We start from the raw sequence: 22,542 nt of genomic DNA, 5'->3' as shown, positions 1-22,542 counted from the left end.
TCTTTAGCATAGGAGCAACTACATTGATGGACGTTTCACAACATCTGGTCCAAGATTCAAGCTATGACAACACTTCTGCACTAGAAATAAATAATGGAAATCCAGTCATATCTCCTGAGACCTGTTGTATAGAGACCCAAGCATTGGTATTATCAGAATTAAAGACTCACTCTAGATTATTAAATGAGATGGTACTGGCTCTTACAGCTCTACCCGAAATGCTAACACAATTGATCTTAAATCATGATATTGAGTCTAACTGCGTGAAAAAGCAGCTAGACAATAGTGACATCACAAAGACTAAAGAGCTGATCATAAATGCAAATCACCTAAAGATCCCGCAGGGTTTGGCTACAGGTGTGTTAGAGACTAACATTGCTAAATTAGGTACAAGCACTCCCGACACTGTCACTGAAGGTATAACTACCATAAGTGATGATGACAATGGTGCTTTTATTGAAAAAATATCAAAAAAAAAGGAAAAGAAAAATAGAAAAAAACAGGCAAAACAAGCGAAGGCGAGTCTAACAACATCTCGTAAATTTATGAGAACTCTTGATATTCGCGAGGCTTGGCTAGACAAGAATACTAACAACAACACATGCAAGGCGGCGGTCGAAAATAATATAGCTGACCCAATCCCCCCAGTTTCATCAGCTAAATCGGCAACCCTACCACCGGTTGCCACACGAAGCCCAGACAATTCGGTGTACACAGAAGGTACCTCTATGCTGTCAGCCGTACTTAAAAATAAAGTTACTTCTGACAGGATGGATAGCAATCTTCGAGCCTTAGAAAGGGGGGTCCAAGACATTTTTGATATCTTTAAGAACCCAGATGTCTTATCCAGACCAAATACTCCTACAATCGTGGACTGCACCTCCACCGCTTGCTCTATATCTCCAACAGCACAAGCAAAAGAAACTATGGTGGCTCGTCAAATTGACAAAAAGGGTGGTGGGATCACACAAAGTTGCAATTCTAAAGAGGGGGTGCAGGAGATCAAGCATCCCGATCTCACTGCAAAAGATAAAACTTATGAGTCACGTCAATTAAAAAATGTCGAAACTAATACACCAAATGTGGACATAACTACGAATCAAACTGCAGGGACTTCCGAACACCCAAATTTATCTAGGGAAGCAGTTAGTAGTATTGTCGAAGACATTTTAAATCACAAGCTAAGTGAAGCAAAAAAACTCCTACCGAGCCTAGTGGACCCCTCCACGTGTAAACACGATAATCTTACTATGGGAAGTGTTGCAAGTAGAAATAACTGGGTGCCTGAGGTAGCACCAAGTCAAAACATGGGTATAGGGTCTTCTCGAGGTAGACAGGAACGCTATCAATTCCAAGAATCCGAACAAATGGTCAATAGTAATAAGAGAAATGAGTCCCGCTACTTAAGGCGTCCTGTGTACCCGAATGAACCAAGTCTGGTGCTTTATTACGTATTTGACGACGGGGGACCTTGGTCCTTAAATAGGCAGTACATCTTAAGCTTATTTAACGACATTGAAGAACTACGCCTAATTACCTCCTCAGACATTCAACTTGTAGACTTTATCCATGATGAGAGATATGACTATGTCAGATTAATAATCAATTCTCCTCTGGTTAGAACACTTATTTTAAAAGAGGCAGGTGCTCTCCAAAAAAGAGGATTTGATGTGATGGAATTCCAGGAATCATATAATATTGACGTAAACATGGGGTCAAATGAAGGCTATATGAAACATTCCTCTGATCCAAGTACCTACTCTCAAGAGGTTAGGTGCCCCAATGGTAATGAAGGTGATAAGCCGGCAATGAAGGAAGTTAAATCCCAACTATCTGATATGCAAGAATGGAGATGGTTAGCCCTATCTCTTAGGGAATCCATAACTGAGCTGAAAACACTGAAGGACCCACTTTAGCATAGATACAGCTTTTAACCTTGGTTCTTGGAATACTAGGGGTTGTTCACATCTCACTGCTAATGCTGAAACTGTTGATATGTTAAAGTGTTTTGATTTTGTTTTGTTGCAAGAGACCTGGGCCAAAGGCAATTTATTATGGGATGGCTATGGTATAATTAACATGAAAGCTTCTAAAGGTCTGCTAGGTCGTCCTAGTGGTGGCCTTGTATTAGGTTATAGATCAGAAACTAATATAAAGCTGATCTCTGAACAACAGATTATGGACTGCGCAATTGTTGGAACTTTTAGATTAGCCACAGACAATGGCAATGTTCCCATAATGCTGATAAATATATACTGGAACACCGCCACTCACACAAACACAGAGCTTTTAAAGCTTTTTGCACTGCTTAATCAAATTTTACATGATTGGTTGGATTCGAACATGGGTAGTGCTTTGCTGCTTGCGGGTGATCTGAATGCAGATTGCACCATGAAATATGATGACGCAACCTGGATTCTCGCCTCCACTGAATTGGAGGCTTTGGGGGCACGTAATAAAGTGTATAGAGGCTGTATGTGGGTGACTTTCATGTATAGTTGGGGAATGCAGCCTTTACTTAATTCTACTCCAACATGGCAAGCACGAGGCCTTAGCTCCATATTGGATTACATCTTTGTAAATAATAACTCCCAATATTACCCTAGCTCCTTAAAGGTGACTGGTCTGTTGGAAAGTGATCATGCAATGCTATCTACAGTTTTACCATGGAGGAAGGCAAACAAAGATGTGGTGCAAAATTTGGGGAATATTACAGTTAATGTTGCTGGTACTAAGGTAAAATGGACCCCGGAAAATATAACCAAGCTAAATACCCTGATATTACATGATTATCTATCTTCACCAATAGAGTGGAAGCTTGCAACTTATTCAGGAGATTACTTTAAAACATATGTAGCATATATGTTGGTAAAAGGTAATATCATAAAATCAACCTCACAAATCCCTAAAAACAAATGTCTACATGTTTTTGATATTGAAGTGCAAAACAGGAAGGCTTTGTTAAGGAAAGAACTGCGCTTAGCAAAAAAGGTAACATCAAACGAGATAGAATTGCTCTGCATAACAAAACAGATCAAACAGAAATATAAAAACTGGCTTCTATCTTATAGAGCCACTATGGCACAAAAGGATGGAGAAGCGATGATTAAAGCCCTGGAATATGGAAACCCCAGGGATATATGGCTTATAATCAATGGAACTGAAGTTTCTCAACAACAATTGATAACAAATCCAATCGCTGGACACATATGGGTAAACTATTTTGAGAAGCTGTATCAACAACCAGATACTCAAATCTTAACCCATTATATTAATGACCGGATGTGGTTACTGAATATATCACCAAATAATATCTCCAGGCATATAAATAAAGTTAAATCCACATGTACCCCCGGTCCCAACAATCTCTCTTATATCACACTGAAAAACAATGTAACACTATGGGCAGATTTATTGAACTGTATGTTTAGATCCATTATACATGAGAGGAAAATTCCTAAATCCTGGAAAATGTCTTATGTTATACTGATACATAAAAAGGGTAACCGCCTAAGTCCCCTGAATTACCGGCCTATCATGTTAACAGATGTAGAATCTAAGATTTTTGCGGCAATTGTTCTGGACGAGCTGAATTTATGGATAAATAAAAAGAACATTTTAGACATAAAACAAATAGGTTTCAGAGAAGGGATGGGCACAGACTTGGGCGGGTCAGTCGTAACAAATTTGCTGAGTATGGCTAGGAAAAAAGACAAGCCTCCATTGTATCTAGCATCCATGGATCTATCCATGGCTTTTGACATGGTCGATAGGGAAACCTTGTGGACAACCCTACTTGAGCTTGGCATTGAAAAAAACCTACTAGATGTTATAATAGCTCTTTATTCTAACACTATGCTTAGGGTGAGACTTAATAACAATGGCCTACTATCTGACCAAATCTCTACATATAATGGTCTAAAACAAGGTTGCAGACTGGCAGCCACACTGTTCAATCTCTATGTGTCCAAAGCAGGGAGCTTTTTAGATGATAGCGGTTTAGTCTCACCTAAATTGGGCAAAATAAGATTGAATTGGTTGGCCTATGCGGATGATTTTTTGTTATTTGACGCGACCAAGGTGGGCTTGCAAAGGCTGATTGTTGCATTCGAGAAATTTATCTTGAATAGAAAGCTACTGATAAACCCTAACAAAACAATAATATTCTACACAGGTATAAAAAATATAAAAGAAGACTCTTTTTCAATCACATGTGGTGGTTTGAAACTAAAAAACAAATCTATGTTAAAATACCTGGGTTATATATATACATCTCCCTTTTCGTCAGGGTTTATAAAAAAACATCTTGGTATAAAAGCCTCTGCCATCGCCAACCAAATATCAGCTGTGGAGAGAAGATATGGCAGGTTTACAATGATGCCCTGTATTTTGTTTTATCGGTCGAAAGCTATCCCCCGTTTGACGTATGGTCTTGAGTTCTACTCTGAAGAATTGGTATCCTATTTGAAAATAGTTGAAGCACAAGTATGGCGAAGGGTCCTAAGACATTTACCGAAATGTTTGCCTATGGAACTCATACGTTATGAGTTAGGTTTGTCTTCCCTAAAGTGTACAGTACACTGGAAAAAATTATCTCTATTACGAAAGCATATGATGTCTGAAGATAATACACTATATTGTTTTTTGGGTGCTGATTTGACTGGAGTTTTCATCTGTGAGTTAAAAAAAGACTGCATGAAAATTCTAAGTGATTTAGGTCTCACACTAGAAAATCTAAAAAGAAATCCTCTTAAAGTGAAAGAACTTTTAAGGGCCTCTGATTGGCTGGAGAATAATGTGGTAATCCTGAATTCCTCGATATATTCACAAGCGATATCTTTCTGGAAATGGAAACCTCATCCTGAGAAATATCTAGAAAAATATCCATCCAGAGCATATAGAAACCAATTTATGAGATTTCGTTTTAATGTTTTAAGTACTTACGAAATTTGGAATATAAGGTATAGAAATGAGACAAAGAAATCCTGTAGACATTGTGCGGGTACTAGGGTTAACGAATCATTAATGCACTTGTTGTTGGTTTGTCCGGCCTTATTGAAACAAAGAATAGAATACTTTGCAATGTTTGTTCATGATATTTCAAATGTAAATAGATGCAATTTGTGGTCCGAAATGCTTCATGGTAACTCGACGATTTTAAAAATACGTATTAATGAATTTTTGAGAATTATCTGCGAATTAACATAAGGATTACTTAAGCCTTTAAATTATCCGGAAGCTTTGAAAAACAATGAGTTGAAGTCACAAATTTTTAACAATGTTTTAGTCAATAGGAATAATTATTATGATCACACATACATTGAGAAGTAACAAGTGATAAGCGTCTTAAAATGAATTGCTCGTTTCTAGCTGTCCAATGTATTATAGGTTCGGTATTGTATCAGAAAAATGTATCTTAAAGTAGCGTATTGTATTTTTATATGTTGTAACTCTTTGTAAACTTTTGCTACTAATTGATTGAATTATGAAAAATATTTTTATACATTGTACCTCTTTTGTAAACTTCTTCTATCAATCATTTGTAATATGGAAAGAATTCATTCAGCTGTCTAATGAATTATAGGTTCGGTATTATATTAGAAAAATGTGTTTTAAAAAGTGTAGTGTAATGTATTTTTATATGCTGTAACCTTTTGTAAACCTTTTCTACTAATCGATTGTATTATGAAAAGTATTTCCATATGTTGTATTTTCTTTGTAAATTTATTCTATTATCGTTCATATTATGAAAAGAATTCATTTTGTAAAGGTTTGTATAAACCAAAAACAATAAAGATAATAATAATAATAATAATAATAATTAGAACTCTCCATGACCTGAGGTTTACTAAGTCCGGAGGAGGTGTGGGTAACCCCCTCCAGAGACCTCGCCCTGATGAGCCAGTCGTCCAGGTACGGGTAGTGTTAGGGAGAATTCTCATTTATGGCTAATTACCCTTACCTAGTGAGTCCCTCAGCAGCTTTGCTGGATTTCTGGGTTTTGTGTGAACCTTTTTCCCACTCTTACATGTGTTTTGCCATGTGTATTTCTACTGTGTGTGATCTTGGGCTCTGGAGCCACACCACTCCATGAGCCCAACTCTGTGTGTGTGTTACACAGCACCTTCAGTGCAGTGACACAGGGATGTCTCCAAGACTTCCCCCTGACTCAATTGTCCCCCAGAAACAGGTAAAGTTGCCATTTACTTTATGTAGTCAGTTAAACTGCAGACCCAATACACCCCATCTTACATGGAGTATTGGAAAGGGTTAATTCCTACTCCATTTTGTCTGCGCCTCTTGGAGCTTTGTTTCGCTCCCTTAACACTAAGACTTGGCTGGTGGCAGTGGTACCTACCCTATCTTTTCTACCGCGATTATAGTGTATAAACGTGGTACTGTTTTAGGCTATTGTATTAGCCTCGAACCTAAACCCGCTTGTACAAATACTTTTTATTTTGGCTCCGGTCGGGTTTTATCGCCATTTTTTTTTTGTTAAAATCCTTCTTGTGTTTTACTTTGCGCTGCAAACCAAGTTTGTCTTCTTTGTTCGCCGACCTTTGGCGGGCTTCTGTCCAGAAGCCCTCCTTTGGCGTCTGAGTGTCTAGGTGGGCTGAATGTGAGGGAGGGGTTTAGTCACTCCCTGCACAGGGTCTCCTTCGAGACCCAAGTCGCACTTTGTGTCGATTGGCTGAGGTGCTTGTCCGGGCCGGGCAAACCTCCTGCTGAGTGATTGACAGCCAGGCTTTGTGAATGGGGGATTTTGGCATAAAAGGCAGGACTCTTGGACTGGAAGTCAGAGTCGCCACTGGAACTGCAAAGAACCGAAGAGAAGCGGAGGAGAAGACGGCTGCTGCAACTCCCGAGTCCTGGTGAAGCCCTGCTGCAGGCCTGAGCTATCCACCCTTCAACAACAAGAGAAGAACCAGTCCTGAGTCTTCTTCCCTTGAGCCTGGTGGGATCAACCAGCTCACCTGCCACAGCCAGAGGATCCTCTTCTTGGTCGAAATCGCTGCACACAGCTGTAGTGGTCCGGATAGCCATCTGAAGAGCCTCTCCTGTTTTAAAGGAGCGCACCTTTTATTCATTGTTGCTTCGCTGCTGCTGGCCTCATCCCTGGGTAGTGCAGATTGCTCCAGACGTCCTCCTTGTCCCCATGACTGAAGCTCCAGGAACCGTGAGACTGCAGGAACTACCAGGAACCACTGCTGTAGCACCAGTTTTTCTTCAAACTAATAAGGTACTGTGTTCAGCTTTGAGGAATTGCGGTGAACCCCTTTCTCCTCACCCAAGGCTTGCCCTGGTCTTCCTTCCCTCTTATAACTTTTGCTTCCCAAGTATCCAAGTACTCCTGGCAATCTCGAATCGTGAACTGTTCTAACCTTGTGATCCTCGACAACAGGGCCCTGTCCCATTTGACACTGGCGCAGGCCTATTGACTTTTATCTACGTTTTAGAAAGTGTCCACTGATTCTAGCTGCCTTGACAAAAGTTTTGCCTATGATTTTTATCCCCTATTCTCTTGTGGTAATTCATGTGCTAAGTGTGTTTGACTGCAGTAACATTTCTTCTCGCGGGTTCGTCTTTCTTTCGTAAGACCGAACTGTCATTACTTTCAAAAAGTGATCGCGTAATAACCCACGGTAATGTCTTTGTTTCACAACACTGGTCTGTCAAATCCTAATGTACTCACCTTGAATTGATCTGCACAAGGGGAATTGGTTGTGTGTAGTATATTTGAAGTGTGGTTTTAATTTCTACTACTGCGCATTTGCTCTTGAGATAAGTCTGGCTGCTCAGCCATTGCTTCCACTTTTTCTGTGTAGTGCAGGCTTGTACCAAAGGTGAAATTGTACTACCACTTGTAGTCTTAATTGTGTGCAATGGTCCCTAAGGGCACTGCACGGGATTCTGCCTAATAGGTAGACATGGGGGAGGGGCGTGGCTAAGAAACCATGTAGGTGGACGGGTCCGGCCAGAGCTCCTGAGGATCCGAATATAATCCTGAGATAATCGTGCCATATAATTGGACTATTCGGCCCGCAAAGCACGGTTTCAAGCAGGGGAAGCAGTGGAGCACACACGGGCAAAACCAGATGTGGACCGCTGGTACGGAGGAGGCAGCTGGAGCCTGATACGAATCGAGGGGGCCCGCGGCACACAAAGGAAAAATGGCCACTGCTTAAAGCGCTGGAGAACAAAGGAAAGTCGGGCCGGAGCGTGGACGGAGCAAAGGCAGCGTGAGGAGAGCCTGGTACCCTGTTCGGGGGCCTGTGGCAGGCCCAGATATGCGGTGACTGAATCTGGAGTGCCACAGTGCATGTGTGTGTCGGCGGGAGCCGAGCGAAGACCGCCTGCTGCAGGGAGCGCTCTGCGTAAATAAAGAAGCCGGGCCCGCTCGGAGTGCTACATTGTCTCAGATCGCGGGCTCCGGTGCGAGTGTACATCAGGAGGTGCGCGTTTGTATGGGAACCGGGCGGCTGCTGCAACAACTGTATCAAGGCAGGCCCAGCGAGGTGTGTGGGGGCAGACCATCGCAGCCTTGAACACGGCCGCCCATAGAAGTGGAATGTCGGGACGGTCGCTCGCCTGGAAGCAGTGGTGAGCGCACACGTCCGAGACCCTCATTGGGAAGCAAGAAACTGCGGCCAATATACAGAGAAGAGTCTAGCCCTGCAGGCATGTTTGGACCAGCACTGGCCATGTAGTCATCAGTGATGTGTCTATACAAAGCAGATTGACAAGGTGGACACAGAAACTGTCGACTGGGCCCCCCAGGTTTAAGGGCCGCACATAGTGATCATAGAGGCAAAGGGAAGGAGACACCCCCTAGCCCACGTATGAGGCGGAGAGTTCTGCAATCATCTGGCGGAACTCACAGCTAACATACGCTGGGCAGGTGCTGTATTTGGAGAGAGCCATTAGAACTTGGGTGTGAGCTCACTGTTTGAGCGGATTGAAGTGCCGAAGCTCAACTACGTGGGAGGACACAGCCCGCTTGGGGAGCAGATATAGCAGTCCCGGGGTTCCCTTGGCTCAGCCCACCCGGTCCCGAGCACCAGAAACAGCCTAACCGAACGAAGGCCAGAGGCCACACGTTGCGGTACCTGCACACGTTGCCCTGATGCACCAAGATGACTAACAAACTGCCCAGAATGAAAGGCAAGGAACCCACGTTCGATGAATACGCCAGGAGGCCGCCGGGAGCAGAAGGGGCCAGCAGCAAAGACAAAACCCTTGCTTGAAGCACGGACACCATGGGCAAAGATCAGGAGATCCTTGCTGCGATTGGCGACCTAAAAGCGGCTTGGGAAACCAAACTAGGACTGGTCATGAACGAGCTGAAGGCAGCACTAGAGCTCAAAGTCGGGGCAGTACAAGAGGAGGTGAATCTCCTCCGGCAAGACGTCAGAGCACTGGCAGAACGCACAGGGGACCTAGAAAAAGAGATGGCCCCAAATACGGTGGCGTGTGCTGCCCACAAATCTGAACTCCATGCTCTAGTACAACGTGTGGGCAATTTGGAAAGTAGGGCGGAGGAGGCGGAAGGACACGCCCGAAGGAATAACATACATATCGTGGGATTGCCTGAAGGTGCTGAGGGACCCAACCCCACGGAGTACATCGAGTCAATGCTGCTGCAGGAGATAACCGGAGGAGTGTTGACCCAGGGGTTTGCTGTGGAAAGGGCGCACAGAACCCTGATTAGGAAGACACCACCGGGGAACCCCCCCAGGCTGGTGATAGCTAAAATCCTGAATTATCGTGATTGGGAGAAAATCCTTGAGCACTTCCGAAAGGGTGGAACGATACAAAGGGCGTCAGCAAACATAACTGCATACCCGGATTACACGCTGCAGGTGCAACGCCGACGCATGAACTTTGGGACCGTGAAAAGGAGGCTGCGTGAAGCAGGTCACAGATACATGCTGATCTACCCGGCAAAATAGAAAGTGTTCTATAAGAGCAGAACATTGTTTTTTGAAACCCCGGAGGACGCTATGGAATGGCTAGACTCGCTGAGCTGCCCCCAAGAATCGGGCATCCAGAAGGAAGACTGCACAGATAAGTAATATGTGACTGTGGCACCCAGAGTGTCGCAGCCCATGACATTGGGACTTGAATATAGTACTGGATATAGCCTGCAGGAGGTGTGCGACTAGGGCTACACACATGGGCATGATCCTTGAGCACGGGAACTTAGCTGAGGTCGTAGGAGCCTAACGGAACTAGTCCTCATACCCCCATAGTAAAGAGATTAGTTGGGTCACCGGTAGACCGGTGACACCCTGCTGGGTCCCTGTCCTCGGCATTCCGAGGCAGGACCAAACGCGGGGGAGCCTGAGATCCAGGGATGGAGCTGGGCACTTGTTGGGTTTGGAAGGGGGGGTGGAAAGGGGTTGTGTGCAGTGATTGAAGTGAGGTTGTGTTGGAAGCGGGTGGGGAACAAGCCAAATCTTGTGTCATATCAGGCGGGAGGGGAAACTGAGGGGGGAGGCAGGATCTGCCACAGATGGCGTCGGGTAGCCTTAGAGTGGTGACCTGGAACGTGAGGGGCCTCAACGGCTATTTAAAGCGTAATAAAGTAATGATGTACCTAAGAAGGATGAGGATTGACATAGCATTGTTACAGGAAACCCACCTTACTAGGGAGAAGCTGGAGGTGGTGAAGAGAAAGTGGAGCGGGAGTACCACGGGAGCCGCATACTCATCTTACGCGAGGGGAGTCATCACATGGGTGGCACCGCATGTACCATTTCAGCTGATTCAGTCTACAATGGACCCAGAGGGCAGAATGAGAGTGGTGCGGGGGATGTTGGAGAACAGGGAAGTGAGCATTATAAACTTATACGCCCCTAACCAAGATACAGCAGCTTACTTTAGGACCCTATATGGCAAAATTAGCCCCCTAATGGGCGGCGCGATCCTACGGGGAGGGGACTTTAACTGTACATTAAATCCTAACATGGACAGATCAGATGGTAGACCAGACAAATCCACTCTGGCCGCAAAGGCATTACAGGCCCTGCTGAAAGATTTTGGACTTGAAGATGTCTGGAGGCAGCTACACCCAGCAGATAGGCAGTACTCACATTACGCGGCCCCACATAACCTGCATGCGAGGCTGGATTATATGTTTGCTGCTGCTGAGTTGGTAGGAGAAATGACGGGTGCAGAGTATAAGGCTAGAGTGCTCTCGGACCACTCCCCATTGGCCCTGGAGTGGCGACACCAGCCCCCTAGAGCGCAAATCCCGACGTGGAAGCTCAGAGCTGAGGCCCTGCAGGACTTGAGATTCCGGGAGGATCTGAGGGAGGCGATTACTGAGTATTTCGACACTACACCGGAAGCGTTCAATCAGTGGAAACCTTATGGGAGGCATTCAAGGTAGTAGTGCGGGGCGCAGCCATATCAAAATCCAGAGGGCTCCAAGGGGGAATAGAACGGGAGTTGCAAGAAACGGAGAGGGAGTTGGAAGACATAATGCGTAAGGGGGGCACCTCACAGGAGGACGAGGCAAGTATGAAGCAGCTACAACAAGCCAGCAGTGAGCACTGGGATAGATTATGTAATATGAGCTACAAGAAATAGGTCGAAAGGCAGCATGCGGGAGGAGACAAACCGGGTAGATTGCTGGCCTGGTTATATAAAAATGAAACATCACAACCAGTGATCAGGGAAATCAGAGGGGACGGGGGCCAGAGCAGGGATACCCAGGAGGGAGTAAACGAAGAGTTCCTAAGATACTACAAACATCTTTATGGGGATGCAGGGGAAGAAATGGATCAAGAGATTCAGGAAACATTAGAGGACATAGGCTTGCCCAAATTAGACGATCAGGAGCAGGCAGACCTGGACGCCCCAATCACCTCAGAAGAATTAGAAATAGTGATTCAGCACCTGCCCACATGCAAAGCCCCGGGGTCGGACGGGCTCCCCAGCGAATTCTATAAAGCATACAAACAAGAGTTGCTTCCCCCGCTGCTGGCCATGCTTAATGAGGCGTTTGAGCACGGTAGGTTGCCAGAGTACCTACGGGAGGCGGTGATCATCCCGCTCTTAAAACCAGGTAAGCCAAGCACAGACTGCGGGTCATACAGACCTCTATCGATGCTTAATCAAGGCAGCAAAATCCTCACAGCAGTGCTGGCAAACAGGCTTAAGCGAGTCATCGATAAACTAATACACCCCGACCAAACAGGCTACGTTCCTGGCAGGAACATAACCGACAATCATAGGAGACTTCACCACATTATCGACCAAACAGAGAAGGACCCCGGCAAACTGGTAATTGTCTTGCTGGATGCCATTAAGGCCTTCGACTCAGTGAGATGGCCCTGGTTGCTAGCGGCTCTGAGAGAATATGGGATGGGGCCGGGTATCGGAGGTGGGTCAAAATGTTATACAGTTCCCTAATTGCAAGGGTCAAAATGGGCGGAATGATCTCAGATAAATGGCAACTCAGCAGGGGCACTAGACAAGGTTGCCCCTGGTCGCCCATGTTGTATATCCTTGTGTAGGAGCCACTGGCAGTCTGCCTCAGACAACAATACCGGGAGATGGGGATCCATACGGCAGGAGGTTCGCACCTCATATCATTGTATGCCGACGATATACTATTATATCTGCGCTTCCCAGAGGAAAACCTACATTATGTTCTGGAGGTAATGGAACGATACGCCACCCTCTCGGGCATTGCAGTAAATCACAAGAAATCTAGCATGTTCCCTCTGGAGAGGTACAGATGTGTCCTACCGGGGAGCCTACCGGTCTTGCCAATACCCTGGTGAACCGAGACGTTACGATACTTGGGTATTGATATATACCACACGACGACAGATGAACACAAACACAATACGGAAAAGGCAGTTGAAGGTATTAAGAACAGCATGGGATTTTGGTCCAGATTGCCCCTGGCCATGATGGGTAGAGCGGCTCTGATTAAGATGGTGGCCCTGCCCAGATTGTTACACTTTTTCGTAAACATCCCGTATGTGATCCTCAAACGCTTTTTTGTTAAACTCCACAGCCTGCGCATGGGTTTCATATGGCACAATTCCAGGAACAGGGTGGCCCTCTGGAAACTACAAAACTGATGTGACAGGGGGGGGGTATAAACCTGCCGAATTTTGAGTTATACTACTTGGCGGGACAGCTGCAATATGTGGCCAGGTGGTTGTCTGAAGAAGAAACTGCTGAAGCCAGGCTGTTGTGTAGGGACCCCGCTCCCTTCTTCCTCAGAGAGACAGTGTGGTTGCCTAAACCAAAGGTACGAGAAATGGCAAGACTGTTGGAGCTTGGTTGGGAAATGTGGCGCAGAGCATGGCAAATTGTGAGGAACCCAGCCCCATTCTCCCTGCAGGTGCCGCTAGTGGTGCAATGCGGAGAGGACTCCCAAATGATAAAAGGGGTGCGTAGATACTGGGAACCGATGGGCCTGGCTACCCTTGGAGACATATGGCAGGAGAGGGAGGCAGTGGACTTTCAGAGGCTGATGGAGGACACCGGGGTGCAAAAAGGCCAACACATTACTTATTCCGGAATTATTGAACAGGTGCGAGAAAGGTGGCCTGAGGCAGTGCTTGCGGAACAACCCGACGCAATGATTGAGACGATGTATGATATCTCGGAGGGTGGGCACGAAATATCTCGCATATACGAGCTACTGGGGACTAGAGTGGGAAAGGAGCTGCTGCAACTGAGGCGAGACTGGGAAGAGGAGGTGGGAGAACCCATGTCGGAGGGGCAATGGGACAGAGCCCAAAGGTATCACAAGAAGGTGTCCCGAAACGCGAGGCTTCAGCAGATTCAATTATATGTCACTCACAGAGCATATATGACCCCCAGTAAAATGGCCAGGTTTGGAGGCCCGGTGGCACAGAAATGCCCTCGGTGCGGGGAGGAGGATTCTGGGATGATACACATGTTTTGGGCTTGCCCAGAGGTGGGAAGGTTTTGGACAGAGTTGAAGATCCGCTTAGCGGGAAAAGGGATTACGCTGGAGGTGGAGTCAGCTTGGGCATGCATGCTTGGGGGCTTTACCAGACCACGCAACCTGAAGCACATTAGTAAAATGAAAAACTTGGCCTACATCCTGGCCAAACAGAGAATTGCAATGTGCTGGAAAGCAGCCCAACGGTCTAGAATTGAGATGTGGTGGGCGGACCTCATGAAGTGGGCGGAGGCAGAAACGGCTGCGTGGTATGAAGAAGCCAGTAGGGGGAGGGAGGAGGAGGTGGGACCCCTAATAGCCTGGAGACAATTGGTGGCCTCAATGGTGGGACCCTCCCAGGCCGACCATATTGATAATGACACGGAAGAAATAATGGAAGTAGATATGCCTGAAGATAAGCAGGACGATGACATGGAAGTAGGGGCTCGAGTTAAAGGGGCGGGAGGGGGGAGGACCGAAACGTTTTATTTGTAATGTGATGTTGTGAAGCTGAAACACGGATATCCTCATTGTTTGTAATGTTTGGAGTGTTGTTAATAAAATAATAAAAATTATAAAAAAAAAAAAAAAACAGGTAGACATGGGGGCCCTGGCCCACCGCGTTCATAACTTTGGTAAATACCCTGGGGGCTGAGTTGAGGCCAAAGGGTAGCACCTTGTACTGGAAATGGCAACCCATGATACTGAAGTGCAGGAAAGAGCGATGTGTTGCCAAATCGGGACGTGTAAATAGGCATCCTTCAGATCCAGGGAGCGCATCCAGTCTTCCTTGTCTAGAGTCTCCGCAATGAGTGCTGGCGTAACGATCTTGAATTTCTGAAGTGGGAGGGAGTGGTTGAGGGTGGATAGGTCCAGCACAATTCTCAGGGCCAGCCTGTTTCTTCTTTTGTATGGTGAAAATCCTGGAATAAAAGCCCAATCCTCTCTGGGAGGCTGGGACTTCTTCCGCAGCCTGGCTCTCCGCGAGCGACTGGATCTTCGCCAAAAGAGTAGACTTCCCAATCTGTGGGAGTGGAGGGGAGGAAGGAGGAGGAGAAGGGACCGGTAGGTGGTACCCCGAGGACACCATAGAGAGGATCCAAGGGTCCGCAGGGTTCTGGCACCAACATTGCATGTGGAAGGCAAGCCTGCCCCCCACTGGAGACACGTGGACCCGAAGGGACGCGTCATGCTTCCTTCTGAAGCTGTTGTTGAGGAGGGGTGACTGGGAGAAGCCCTTGCTCCCCCCCCTTTTTGTTGCTTGCGTCGGTGCTGACTGGGCGATCGGTCAGGTTGTCTCGACCTCCGTTCCTGGAAGCCGCGGAACCCGCCCGAATGACGACCTCCTGTGGGAGTGTTGATGCGACTGGGTGTACACCTTGGGCGTGGCCTTTGTTACGATAAAGACTTTGCAATTTGTGAGCTGTTCTTCTTTTTATCTAAGTCGTTGTCTGTGGTAGAGTGAAAGAGGTCGCTACCCTCGAACGGAAGGTCCAATATGCGTTCCTGGACATCCAGATTAAATTTAGTTGCCCAAAGCCAGACCATCCTCCTCATGTCTGTGGCGATGCAGATGGCCCGGTATCGATGTGGGTCACAGTGGACTTCATGATATCCTGCGCTACCAGCTTGATCTTCTGCTAGACCCCCTTTGAAGAGCGCCTGGCTCTGCACCGGAAGCTCCAGAAGGCAGTCCGCTATTTCCAGCTAAAGCCTCTGGTTCACGGCTGCCAGCACGGGCATTTGCGTTGGATTGGCGCAGGTGCAGCGAGGCGTTGGAGTACAGTTTCTTCCCGTATGCCTCCAAGATCTTCTCCTTCTTGCCTAGTAGCACCAAGGACGAGGTGGCCAAGGACGACTGAGGCTTAGAGTAGAGTGACGCTGCAGCAATCACCGATGAGAGCGGTTGAGGGTGCACCGACAGTAAGAGTGGATCCCTCTCCATCTGTCTATACTTGGTATTGAGGCACCGATTGACAGGTTGGGCTGAGTGTGGCTTCAGCCACGCCTTCTTGGCTAAGGCAACAACGTCCTTCTGCATCGGGATACCGTTTTGGTAGGGGGTCGTAGGGTGAGGACTTCTGCTAAGACCCCTCCTCGGGTTGCTCGACCTCAGGTTGAGGAAGGCCCAGGTATTCCGCCAAACCTGCAAGCCGAACGTGGAAGGCCTTTGCTGACGACGGCATGTCAGGGTCCTCCTGCTCGTCTGTGTCCACCAGAGTGGCAGGCTGGTCCGGAGCAGGTGGAGGGGTGCTGGGCGCCGTGGGCTGCGGTGTGGAAACCAGAACCGGAGGCTGCTGCGGAGGCTGGTGTGGAACCGCCTGTACTGTGGGAGGCTCGGGAGCCGGAATCGAAGGAGCCGGCAGGGGTAGCCGTGGCTGCGCTGGGGCCTGTGGCGCCGGAGCCATGGGAGGAATGACTATGGGCGCTGGAGGAGTGACTTGATGGAGCAAGTCCCTGACTGCATCCCGCAGGATGGCCCCCATCTGGGGGGTTCGCATCAGCGCCAGGAACCTTTCGAAGAACCTGTCTTCGGAGGCAGAAGAGGGGGCAGGTGATACTGACGGAGTGGAAGGGGGCTGCTGGGGCCGGTGCGCACACTGTCTAGGTTGCAGGGGATCCATAGAGGGTAGGACAACCCCCCTTGTTATAGGTTGCAGGGGAAACCTGCCCTGCGCTGCTGATGGATAAACTGTGGGCCACGTACCTGGTTGACACCAGTCCCACCTTGAAACTCTTTCACCCGCCAGCTCTGTTCCTAGGAGTGGCATCGGACGAGAGGCCATGTTGTCCTGCATGGTGGCCATTTTGTCGAGCTGCGTGCCAAAGTCGTGGTGCATGGCTCCCTGGGCCCGGGCTCCTCCAAGACTCTTGGTGGTGGAGCAAGAGGCCTGGAAGGCATGTTGCCCTCAGCATTGTCGCCTGCAGTGCTGCGTGCAGGCGCCCCCTTGGACATTGAGCCGGTACTAGGACGTTGCCCCTTGCGGGCCCTCAGCACTGATTCGGAAGGATCTGATGACCCCCTCGTCCATAAGGCGGTCGCTGGACTAGCCTCAGTGCGCGTGCTGGTACAAGAACCTGAGAGGTTCCTCCCACTAGGGCATTTCCTCTGGAAGGAGTCGCCCTTACGGGGTGCGATGGAAAATAGCAGCCCTCCCTTGGGCCTCGATCTCTGTTTGATGAATTTCTTCAAGTCCTCTGGAGACAATCTTTCGAAGAGCTCCCTCCACCTAGCTAGCCTGTTCTTCAGTGCGTTGCACGCGGTACATCCTTCCCAGCCGTGGTTGGGGCCAAGGCAACAGAGGCAAAGAGCATGGGGGTCAGACGTAGGGAAGAGTCCCTTGCAGGCTGGACACCTCCTGAAGCCCGCTGAAGTCAACATGCGCCGGGGAGGAGGGTGACGCCGGAGGACCAAGTACCAGAATGACAAAAAAGACAAAGACAGAAGAAGAATCTGGGGAAGAGCACGTGGTATTACATGTCCGAAGCCAAACCCAGGAGCGCTGGTGAAATCGGCCTGTGCTCGTCGACGCGGAAAAGGGGACTGGGGTGTGGCGCCGGTGGGCGGAGTCAGGGTAGCACATGCTCCCAGAGACGCACCCAAGCGCACCTCTAAATTGAAAGGGGAAGGTGTTTTTTTTTCTGGTGAAAAGGGTTCCATCTCCCGTCACTAGGAAGGGATGCCCATGCAGTATGGAGGAAAGGGGACGGACGTAAGAGTAAATAAATAGTTCTAAGAGGAGTTTCCCTGCCTCAAATACTAAGGAATAGGTCAGTTCATCGTCCTGTGTCCAAAAACCCATTTCCAACCCTTATACTATATTCAACTAAAGAAAAGGGGCAGTCTTCTATATTCAGAAGAGGTTTCTTTCTTTGGGGTGATAGCATAAAAGTTAACTTCTGGGTCATTCAAAATTAAATGCTCTTCATTGTAAAAGGAACAATGATTCCTTTTACAATGTTCATAAACCCCAGGGGTATGGTCTCTCTTCACCTGGTCTATTCCACAATAGTTGCTGTGTTCACAGTCTACCTGGTTCACTATCCTGCCAGGCACTGTGACTTTTACAAAGGTTTTGTGTGTGGTTTGTTATTGGCTGTGGTTCCCAATTCCTTCTCGACTTTTCGTGGTTCTTAACAATTTGTACCCAGTTCACTATCCTGCCAGGTATTCTTGTTTTGACAATTCTCACTTGGGTCCCAGGCCCCATTGGTGTTGTACCTGGTTCACTATACTGCCAGGTATTCTTATTGTTGGTCCCAGACCCCTGTAGTATTGGCTTTCTTCTCTTGGGTCCCAAATCCCTTTGGTTTCTTGTTCTCTTGACCTAGGCAGCCATGGTCTTCCACACCCCCAGGGACTGCCATGAGGAAGATGGTTCTGGGAGGACACTCCCTATTGGATGCGGGTCCCCGACCCATGCACCACTGCAGTATACTCTCTCTGGGTTCCCAGCAAGCCTCCCAGGTACCCAACCCTTCTCTGGTTGCTCACTGATCTGCAGCGGCTCAACATCGGCTTCCTGCATCGTGTCCCAGGCAGATCACGTTCCCCAGCTCTCTCTCTGGTGGTGTGGTTTTCTGCCTCCAGACACAATCAGACCAAGGTGAAGTCCTCTGAAGTGTTTCTTCTGGCGGGTAAGCATCCTGCCTGTGGTTGCTTTGCTACGCTGACAGCTGGCTCCGCAGCTCCCGGTTCCTCAAGGAGGATCTCTCTCCGAGCTCGATATTCCATTTTCTATTTCACTCAAGCCCTGGCCAATAGGAAGTCCACACAGATTAGACTGCTACATATAATCCACAGAGGTGTGGCTCTATACTTCCGCACCTCCTACTCGTTCTAGTGAGTCAGTTGGATTATTCCTCGTCTCTGTACTTGTCATGATCCATGCCCCTGACCCCCTCAGGTATAACAGCCCCTGGCAGCAGTGGGGCTAAAGCCCTTCACACTGGCCTCAAGAGCCTTAGAACTCCATCAGAAACATACATGGAGTCATTCCTTTGGCGCCAGGCTCATTGTCAGGAATAAAGCAATACCGGTGTTGGACCTTAATCCAACATGGAGGCCTATTACACAGCATTCACCAACCACGCGCCCCTGCACAGAGACGCAGGATGGAGAGTTCAATGCACAAAAACCTAAGGTGAGCAATAACCCCAAGGGAGGGGATTTGGACCAGAGGGAGGTGGGAGTCCACCCATCACAGAACCATTATCTTAACCCTCCATTCTCCTGTTATAGGCACTACCCAACGTCTGGCACATAACCAAGCAGAGAGGGGTCCGGGATAGCGCTTAGACCTCCATCCAGTATCGTGTGGCGCCCCCGTGGATACCAGGTGAGCGTAACAGTACTGATCGTGAATACTCCTAGTGAGTCTGCTGGACTCCCCCGTCCCAGTACTCTCAACCTTACTGGTTTTCAGGAAACAGTAGAGATGGGGTTGGGGTGGAAGGTTATTTAGGGTTACGTGAGCTATGGGGATACCATGCTCTCCCGGATTGTCACTTATCCCATAGGGGGCTTCACTCTACATGAGATCCATCCGCTGAGTATCGGCACCAGGGGGGCACTATAGAGTGCAAACCTAACCTCCCTGGCCTCAAGGGAAGGGGCTCCCCTAGGGGAGACGTGATGATATCTGGGGATTTATCACAGAGAAAATTACAGAAGAAATGTGAGAGGAGCTTCTAACTTGACACCTCTGGTGTTTAGGATTTTAATGGAACACACTATGCATCAAAGTAGGCAGCTAGGGAGCTGATGTGGACCCAGGGATTCCACAGTGCATTTTTGAATGTTAGAATGTGGGAAGCTCATAGGAACATAGCTTCAATGAGTGCACAGTGCAACAAATCTGAGGATGTCGTCCCTTCTTCCCTAGGGGGAGACCTTCCCCATGGGGTCAGGGCGGTGCGTCCACATTACAATTATCCCCCTCGGGTGGTGCACCACAGGAGGATCGCATGGGAGAGGAAGCCCCTTCTGGGATTAGGGACGGCTCTCCCCAGAGAATGTGGTATCCCTGCTAATCACCTGACCCTAGACCCCCTTCCTATAACCCTAACAACCACCCCCACCCTAATAAACTTGTGAGTTGTCGTCATCTTCCCCTCCCCTAGAAAGTACTGGGACATAACGGTGTCTCGGACTCGCAAACATTATAGGCTGACAACCATGTGGTTTATTTACAACAACTCGTAGCTAAGCTGAATCTGTGAAAGGGGCTACCAATTTCTTAATATGGGCAAATTGCATTGCTGAAGATGGTGGTGCTCCCAAAGGTGTTATACCTTTTTTGTAACGTTCCGATAAGGCCAGGGTGGAATTTTTTGACAAGATTACATCACTTGTAACATCATTTGTCTGGGGGGGGGGGAAGGGGCGACTAGGATTAGTTGGGAGAAAAAGTCTGAATCCTAAGAGCCTGGGGGGCTGGATTTTGAACTCTATTATTTAGCTGCTCAAGCTCAGTTTGCCGGATACTGGTATGTTGATGAGCCTAAGGTCCCACATGTATCGTGGAACGATATAGGGAATCTCCCATATTCTGACTCCTGTACTTTTGATCCGGTCAGAACCACAGTAAACGCCTGAGCTAGAATATTTAGTAAACTGGAAATTAAATCATCCTATCATAGTGCCGTTCCCTTCAGAGAACTCAGAAGAGATTGTGATGCCCTGGGTCCGCTGAGGATGGGGGATATGTTTCCAGAGGGGCGGTTTGTGTCACTAGCGGATTTCTCTTATAAGTTTGGGGGAAGCCCCCTCCGGAAGTTGCAATACTATCGAACAAAGGCAGCGTTCCGTAGGAGGTGGCCCTCTTTTCCTGCTGAGCCAGAGACCCATGCCTGTGTAAGTGTCCACATTGTATAGCCTGCTCCAGACCCACCTCAAGTTGAAAAATATAATGCAAGCTAAACGGGAGCGTGATTTGGGGATGACCCTGGGGTAGCATAAATGGAGTAAGTGCTGCAGATTGATGAAAACAGTCTCAATTAATAGGGCTCAGGCAGATACAGTATAACATATTTAATCATCTGCATTACACCACCAGCTAGACTTGCTAAATTCTCTCCGGATATAAGTGGTGAATGTGGGAAATGTGGTAAAGCAGACAGATTTGTTTCACATGTATTGGGAATTCCCTCCGATTCTAGTATTCTGGGGTGAAATTGGATGCCATATTGGACATACTGCCATCGTTAACACTGATTCAATATTTACTGTGGGACTTAGGTAAAGTCTCTGTTTTTACACAACATTTCTTTAACATTGCCCATACTATAGCAAAGAGATGCACACTCAAGCATTGCAAATAAAAAAATGCCCGTAATAGCACAGAATTGATGCTTGACTGAGCATTAACTAATGAAATGGGAGAGGTATATGTACACACTGACTTTTGCATGCCGCCGCAAAGACATTTGGAATATGCTTAGACTATAACCGAGTGGCGCAGACACAGATGGGGTAGTGAACTGTGACGATGCCTCAGAATGAGCGGCCCTGGGGATTGTGTACATTACTGTTATGTGTATATGCCGTCTTGAATAAGGTTGTAATCTCATACTCATGTTATGTTATTAGCTGTTTACACCTTGCAATGCCAATTGTGTGTTACTATAAGTGCCGGTTGTTGTACGACAGTCTATAAAATAAAGGTTAAAACATTTTTTCACGTGCTGGGTTGAGGAAGAACTGGAGTTACCCAAGTGAAGATCCCTTGCTCAGTACTGTGACAAAGAAGATTCCTGATGACTCACAAGGGAGTCGTACGATCAGTACTATGATGAGGTAGAAGTGTGGAAGCATGAGGATTACCTATGGGAACCTCATTGAGCAGTCTAGTGTTTCCTCAAATCCTATTGGCCAGAGTCCGTATAAAAGGGAAGAAAGAGTCAGGAAGTAGAAGAGCAGCTCTCTCTGAGGAAACCGTGTGGAAAGAGTGAAGCGAGTCCAGAGAAGCCAGAAAAGTGAAGACCAGGACGCTTACCTAGAGGAAGTGGGGTATATGGCAAATTCTTTGAGGAGAGACTGGCCCAGCAGAAGCAGCGATAGACACCCAGCTGAGCAGGAAAGCTGGCGCTCGCAGCCTGAACAGGGAGAGAGTTGTCCTCTGAGGAAAAACAGCAGACGACCGCAGAGGCCCTGCAAGCCCCACCAAATACCTGAATGCTACTGGAGCCTCGAGAAGGGGCGCTGCTGTCCGGGAACTGCTGGTACCTACGAAATAGTCTCAGACAGGTGCACAGGTTGTCCAGGTGGTGTTAGAGGTCTGGGGAAGCAGCAGGGTGAACCCAAAAGCTGGAGGAAGAGGGTCTGGGACCCTGAGTGAGATGTAAACTTGGCAAGAGAGTGAACCAAGCGTGTACAAGGAGGCAGTGCATGTCTGGGACCCATACAAGAGAAGCGGTAGTAGAAGGTCTGGGAGCTCAAGTGAGTTGTATTCTTGGCAGACGAGTGAACCAAAGTGATACAAAGAAGCTGTGCAACTTTGGGACCCTCACCCCAATCAGAAAACGAGAATAAGTGGGTCTGGTAGCCTGAACAAGTTGTATACTTGTCAGGAAAGTGAACCAAGCCGATACAAGCCAAGAGGGTCTGG

At 47.7% G+C, this 22,542-nt stretch overlaps 1 protein-coding gene across 2 annotated transcripts in view; it reads right to left on the bottom strand.

Moving 5' to 3' along the window:
* The window catches only part of USP33 (ubiquitin specific peptidase 33), a 1,143,586-nt gene that overhangs the window by 151,355 nt on the left and 969,689 nt on the right, over positions 1–22,542 (bottom strand). The gene's annotated exons all lie outside the window — the stretch shown is intronic.

This window comes from Ambystoma mexicanum, chromosome 1q, assembly GCF_040938575.1.
Source record: "Ambystoma mexicanum isolate Mex_15411 chromosome 1q, UKY_AmexF1_1, whole genome shotgun sequence".
NCBI lineage: Eukaryota > Metazoa > Chordata > Amphibia > Caudata > Ambystomatidae > Ambystoma > Ambystoma mexicanum.
This window is presented reverse-complemented; position numbering and strand designations above follow the sequence as displayed.